General features: G+C 36.0%; 1 long non-coding RNA gene across 3 annotated transcripts; it reads right to left on the reverse strand.

Moving 5' to 3' along the window:
- Positions 1-3325: 3325 nt before the first annotated feature.
- On the reverse strand, positions 3326-7069 carry LOC141611873 (uncharacterized). Of its 3 annotated transcripts, XR_012528853.1 has the most exons (5): positions 6627-7069; positions 6391-6512; positions 5571-5707; positions 4627-5381; positions 3326-3675 (listed from the first exon to the last, which is right to left on the reverse strand). It is a non-coding gene; the product is annotated as an uncharacterized LOC141611873 (long non-coding RNA). The 3 variants fall into 3 exon arrangements; XR_012528851.1 differs by lacking the exon at positions 6391-6512 and having other exon boundaries at positions 6627-7064; XR_012528852.1 differs by lacking the exon at positions 6627-7069 and having other exon boundaries at positions 6391-6620.
- Between the last annotated feature and the right edge of the window lie 365 nt (positions 7070-7434).

Genomic DNA, 7434 nt, shown 5'->3' on the forward strand with positions numbered 1-7434 from the left:
TGGTCCAAGTCGAGCTCATGTCCCAATGCTCCCAAGTTAGCTAATCTTTAGTACCTGTCAAATCTGCTCCCCATTATGGTTCATCACAGGTGTTCACGAATACACTGTCAACCACGAGGTTGAGTAGAATAAAATACATTAAAACAACCAATCTCTCACATTTGTTAGTATGCCAAAATTCCAATCTCAACTGTCCACATGTCACATCTCGACATCAATTGTCAACGTTATCCACCAGAGACTAAGCCTGGGGCCATCCAATTAATCACACACATTATCCACCAGATACTGAGTATGGGGCAGTCCAATAACCACTCACATGATCCACCAGAGACTAAGCCTGGGGCAGTCCAATCACCATAAACCATTCCACAACATAATCGTATAAAATATACACAATTCCAACAACTAACAATATTAATCACTCAATTAGCTTAATTAAATAAGCAGTCATAAACCAATCATCCTTCCAATAACATCCATGTATTAAACACGAAAACAGATATAGTTGAGTAGATTATCCTACCTTTTCAGCAATACTCCAATTTACGCAATCAACTAAAAAAAATATTCTTCAGTAAATCCGTTTCACAAATCCGTCACCTAAACAATAGCAAATTATTCAATATTAATTATGTATACTTTATTTATAATTCATTACCTATTATTATATTTATTCATTAACTTTTATAGTTATATTACTACGCAAATTAGTAATCAAAACCCGTCTTAAAAACAACTCAAATAAACCCGTCTTAAAAACCCGTATAAATATTAGACATGACCCCATAAAATAATAAGAGGCACGTGTAATGCCATGACAACTTCAACCCGTGTAATGCCCAACCGACAACCACCATCTTCAACACCATCCCACCCCCACCGAGAGCCACCTCCGCCAATGTTCCAGCCACCGCGACAACCCAACACTCTGTCCACAACCCCGCCGTAAACCACGACAACAACCCCCAAATAACAACAACAACAACAACAACAACAACAACAACAACACCATCAAACCTCACTCACCTATCCCACGTAAAACCAACCAACCCGACACCCACCATTCACCACATTCAGCTCCACCATGACATACCACCACCATCTCCACTGCCCTAACATCAGCCGCCCTCAGCAATCAACACCATCGACACCAACAACAACAATATATATGACACAAACAACAAAACTCACTCTTCCCTGTTTTTGCGATATTCCGGCAACCACCATCACAGACCACCACCTGCAACCGCCAAAACCACCCAGCACCAATGACCCATCAGCCCGAATCCCACCAAACCAGACCCAAGTCTGTGCGAGTCACACCAATGGGGTTAACCCGTGTTTAATGTATGCGATAACCACCCTCAAACCCGCCTGAAATCCCCCTTTTCCCCAAGGTCCCTGGTGGTCAACGACGGTCAACGACAGGTGCTGGTCAAACCCTGGTGATCCACGGTCATGGTGATTGTCTTAGTTCGTTAAACATTAGTCTAGTTTACGAGTTATAACAAAGCAAAGGTGTATACATGAGATGGTCTTACCTCGAGTTAATTAGCGATGTTAGTCTTGTGAATAACGAATGTCGATCCCAACTCTCTCCCCTTTGTGAATTCTTCAGATTTATTATGAATAATAAAGTCTATCGCTTCATCTATTTATATAGGTAGGTTGAGGTTATAAGAATTTAATTAGGAAAGGTGAATTAAGAAACTTATTATAATTTATCTTATTATTATTACTATTAGGAAATACAATTATTATTAGTATTATTGTAATTACTATTATTGTTATTATTATTATTATTATTATTACTATTATTTATTATACTCTAAATACTCGGCCCAACACGTCTTCCCAGCTTGTCCATTACTTTATTATTAATTACCGTCTTATTTGCAATTATTAATATAAATGTCTATTAATTAATTATTCGAATTAGATAAATTATTATTATGAATTATTATTAATTTACGGGGTATTACAGTCTCCCCCCCTTAAAATGAACTTCGTCCCGAAGTTCACCCACATGCTACAAAAGTCTCATGAAACCATCAACACATCTGACTGCCATTTTAACTCATTATCATTGCAACACAATTAAATTACTTAATCATTATCAAACCATATTATACTTATACAAATATATCACAAAATAAACTTAAAATACGAAAATGTATGACAAAATTAACTCAAAACATGAGGTATCACATTCTACCCCCCTAAAAATAAACTTCGTCCTGAAGTTTCGGAACTACTACTACTTTATTAAAACTACTAACAACTTACATACTTTTAAATGATAAAACTCTAATCCTTTCAATAAAATACTAGTTACCCTTCTCCCCATTCCCTTGTACTGTACTAGCTGTACCAAAAGTCTTCCTACCATTACTCTGATCAACTCCTTTGCCTTGCCCATTATTATAGCTCCTCTGGGTACTCCATTGCCTTGCATTTCTATTGCTCCCTACACTGTGTACTAGAGTTTGGTAGTTTCTTTTGGTTTTCATTCCCATAACCTCCACTTCCATTGCCACCCCCTTGCTTGCCCAAATTTACCCTACAATCTATGATCTTATGTCCCAACTTACCACACCAGAAACAACTACCCACAAAATATCTACTAGCCACCGACCGACCATCACTTCCACGACTCACTCCTCCTATCGGTGCACTACTAACAATGTAAGAGCGATACTGGTTAGAATTTTGTTTCTTACTCCCAACATTCTCACTAGAAGACTCAACCTTTCTCTTCTCACTCTTTTCCTTCTTCTCCTCCTTCTCCCTCCTCTTTTCCCTTAACATATCTTCAATCCTCTCTGCATGCCCAGCTCGCTGATAAACATCATCCATGGTACTTGCACTACTACAAATCCCTTACATTGATGACGTTTTTTCAAGCGTTTTTTGACGCTTTAATGCGTCAGTTTTTTGTTTATCGACGCTTTACAAAAGCGTCAATTTTTGGGCCGTCGGTTTTTTTTACGCTTTTTTTTCTCAACAAATTTGACGCTTTTAAGCGTCTTGATTATTATTGACGTTTTTTGTCAACAAATTTGACGCTTTTAAGCGTCTTCAGTGATTATTGACGCTTTCTTTTGTCAACAAATTTGACGCTTTTAAGCGTCTACAATGATTATTGACGTTTTTATGTGTCACCTAATGAGACAGAATTAGGCGTCAACTAGTTATATATTGACGCTTCTTATTGTCACAGTATAATTTCGGCTTTTAGATTTTAAAGAATTTGATTTCCTGATAAAATCGTAGAGATTAAATACCTATAATGTAGTAGTACTACTAGCTATTACTAAATCATGAACAAACATAATGCAATATATATAATGAATTAGTACCCACGTACTTTTGTAAATAATCATACGTTTGATACATATATCGTCTCCATCACAAATACTAGAATTGACAATTTAATTAATATAAACTAGTACTCTGTAGTACGACAAAATCAAAAATAGTAATAGGGATCCGGTTGATAGTAAAATCTAACATAAAGTTGTCCAAAAAAATTATAAAAATTCTATGTAACTAGCTAGACAAGGACACTTGGTAGTTTGAATGTCGTAGGGACTTCAATCGTATAGGCGCAATGTCAAAGGGGCTTCAATCAACATATGAAGGCGCATCGTCACCATCTGGCGAATTTGAAACCTATAACGGGCAAACAAAATATAATTTATATGAATATATTTGATTAGTACATATACACTGAAGCCAGGAATAACATAAAGCAATAATTTACATGAATATATTTGATTTACATCAAAATTCCAGCAGGAAAACCCAACTCTGATGGAAGCAAAAGTAAATGTTTAAGGATTTTGGGTTTATGATGCTACTATTGCTAGGACTTTGGGTTTATGATGCTATTAGACATACAAACATATAGAAATCAACTCATTTACCTAATGCATTGATATACATCCGTATGATTCATAACAAGAAAGAAAACTGATGTTTCATCATCATACTCCACTATTATCATTTGACAAGTACGGTAGTATTAAGCTATGGACTAAAGGCATTTGCTAAACTAAACCTGAAACTCAAGTGTTGTACTAGTCGAATCTCGAGTCTCACGTCTAACAATCATTATGCAAAGCTACACATAACTCTTAATGGCAGTACTACCCATAATTAGGCTCTACTCCACTGAAAATACACATTCAAAAATCTCATTAACCAGCATAAAATCCAAAACAACCACATTATACTCTTAACTACACAGCAATATAAGTATACAAAATTGACATTCGTCAAATCAGAAATGGCAGTACTACCCGTAAATTGGCATTCGTCAAAAATCTCATTAACCAGCAGAAATTCAAAACAACCACATTATAGTCTTAACTACACAGCAATACTCGTCATTTTCTAAGCTAGTTACTGAATATTGGTCCAGCGCTACAAGAAAAGAAAATAAAACTACATTTTTTCCATCCTAGAACCTGACAATAGAACTGCGATTTAATACTCAACAGGTCATCTGAAACGAAACTCATCAGAGCATCAATCCAGCACCAAACAGGAAAATAGAAATAGATGACACAAGTAATAAACCCCCTATCAAATAAAACAGAGTAGTAAAAAAATTAAGTGTACCTTAGTCAATGTAATAATTATGGCAGGGACTGCGGATGTGTCAAGACTGTAGAAATTATTCATCACTGACATCAATTGTCGGCTGATCAATTGAAGAACTAGCGTCACCTGAACTCATGGTACTCCTTTACCGCTCAGAGCTGTCTGCACAAACACCGAAGTTCAATCTGTAAGCAGATGCTCCACTAAGCTCTAATACTTGACTAGATGTGTAACAATAGTGTTAGGATTAGTTTCACAATGACAACTGCATTGGATTCGGCACATTGTATAATAATTCTAGTTCCCAACCTACCATGCATCTAAATAGTGAAAACTTGAGGTCTCAGATAGTGGAAAAGACAGACTGACAAAAAAAGAGTTGGTTATCAACTTGAAGCAAATCAGTATTACGTCACCGTAGGAGTGGGATACGAGGATAGCAGTTTGAGAAACAGAACAATTTTTGGAATTAAATCACCTAAAGACTTTTACAATTATAACCATTTCTACACAAGCCCCTAAAACATGGCCGAATTGATAAAAGGCTTTGTCTGACATACAGTGTGAGAAACCGAAATTCCAAAATCTGACAGAGGGTGGCAGAATCCAGTGCATCAGTAGAAAGGCAAGTGAGTAATACCTTGATGCCGACACCTAAGGCAAACAAATGATTTCGACGGAGGGAGGGAGTCCCAAAGAAAAGTAATATACGCTACCTTCACACTTGCAATAACATCAGTTTCTCGTATCTTGATTCTTGCTGACCCGTTCACCTATCATAGATTCAGAGGCAAACAATATAGTCATCTTGTACTCCCAAACTTATACAATTAACGCCAAACTTTTAGAATTAAACGCAGTTAAAAATTCCATTTGTCTTAAGTCATTTCGTTTGCCTCACTAGTTCCTTATGAGAAGTAATTTAATTAAAGGTAAACAAATGATTAGGAAAGAGATAGTACCTGACTTCACTCTAAAAACTCGAGTCCTACACCGAAAAAGCACTCATTTTTCTACCAGTAGAGCCAATTTAGTAATTTACCTATGGAATGCCATGATATTCCACCCAAACATCATCTTCTCGCATGAATTAATCGATCTTCACATCACAAACAACCAAAAAACTAAAACTGTTAAGAATTATTCTCATGTCAATTAAGACAAAAACAACCCTTGAATAAATGAATCAACTCCAGACTATAGATACCACGGCATAGATGGGATATTAACTGATAAACCCACACCATTTATGGAAATCACATATTGTTTAAAAAATGACAATGTTCATGAATCAGACGATAACAAAACCCCTGCTTTTGGATCCAAAGTTGATAATAACCACACACAAATCATGGATTAATTATAGAAGAAACAAAGAACCAAAACAAAAACAATCAAAAACTTTTGTACAACAAAAACTGGAACCATGGATTAATTCCAACAATCGTCCACATGAAAATAAGAAAAACAAATTCATATTAAACTAAAATCAGTTGACAATCAAAAAGAAAAAAACGCTTCAAATAAGTTGAAACAGAATGCACTGAGCTATCTAAATATATCTCAAAAAGACCCCATAGTCTTGTTGTTAGAAGGCAAAAAAAAAAAAAAAAAAAAAAAAAAAAATAAACAGACTATGAAATCCCAAACACCACAGTTCTGTTAATTTTAACGAATGATTATAGTTCAGTTATTACTCCAGATTTGCTATCCGTATATGACAAAGTTAACTCACAGTTTCATAGATTAATTGAAAGAGAAAAAATGAGACCGGCAGCGTACTAGTATAAGAGACGCAACCGAATCAATACGTGCTCAAAAACCCAGATTTGGTGCCAGAATTCTCCCAGGAGGACCATAAAGTAGTACATGTGGCAGCCTGTTCTCACTAGTCAGCCTATCAACTACGCCACACATTTACATTAGTCGTTTACATCCAATATGTCATATCGCCATCAATTTACTACTTAGTTTGAATTAAACATACGAAATTGAACTGAATTAAATTGAATACTTACTAGTGTCGATAATGTCGCGGTGCGCCTTGGCGTCGACGAGAGAGTGAGGACGGTATTTTTCTACCCATGGTGTGATTTTGCTCTTATCAGATGATTGTTCGACCTCCATTGAAGTCGCGGATTCCGACATTATCCTGGATTTTCTAGGGTTTCAATCTTTCAATTTATGTTTCTAATCGATTATTGTTGGGAGATTTTTTATTATTGTTGAGAAGATAGATTTTTGGTTATTTCTGAGAGAGTTTTGGTTATTGTGTTGCAGTAATTTATTAAGGGTTTTGTTCAATGAAAATAGAAAATGGGAGACGGCTAGAAGAAGATGAACATTGAACAAGCAAATTAATTTAGGCGGAATATCCTAGGCGCAAGGAATTTTGGTGAATTTTCAATTTTTTAATAATTGCGCCTAATTATGTGGTTGACACTCTATTAAAGCGTCAATAGTGAAACGTCATAAATACAAGGGATTTGTAGTAGTGTTGCCTGACCAGCTGCAAGCCTCTTCTTAATAGTCGTTGTTAATCCCTTTTCAAATCTGAGTGCCAACATCTCATCACTAAAATTCAAATCAGCTACATATTCTGAGAATTCCATAAACCTGTTATAATAAGTCTCTACTGTCATCTCCTCAGTCATCTTGAAAGAATCAAATTCAGCTCTCATCTTACTCCTAATATATTCTAGTATAAATACAGCTCTCATATTCTCCTTGAAACCCTTCCACGTAATAAAAGGTTTCTCACTATCCCTCCGTACTTCCCTTATGCCCTCCTTACTACGATTCCACCACAAACCCGCTTTTCTCCTC

This window comes from Silene latifolia, chromosome 11, assembly GCF_048544455.1.
Source record: "Silene latifolia isolate original U9 population chromosome 11, ASM4854445v1, whole genome shotgun sequence".
Classification (NCBI taxonomy): domain Eukaryota; kingdom Viridiplantae; phylum Streptophyta; class Magnoliopsida; order Caryophyllales; family Caryophyllaceae; genus Silene; species Silene latifolia.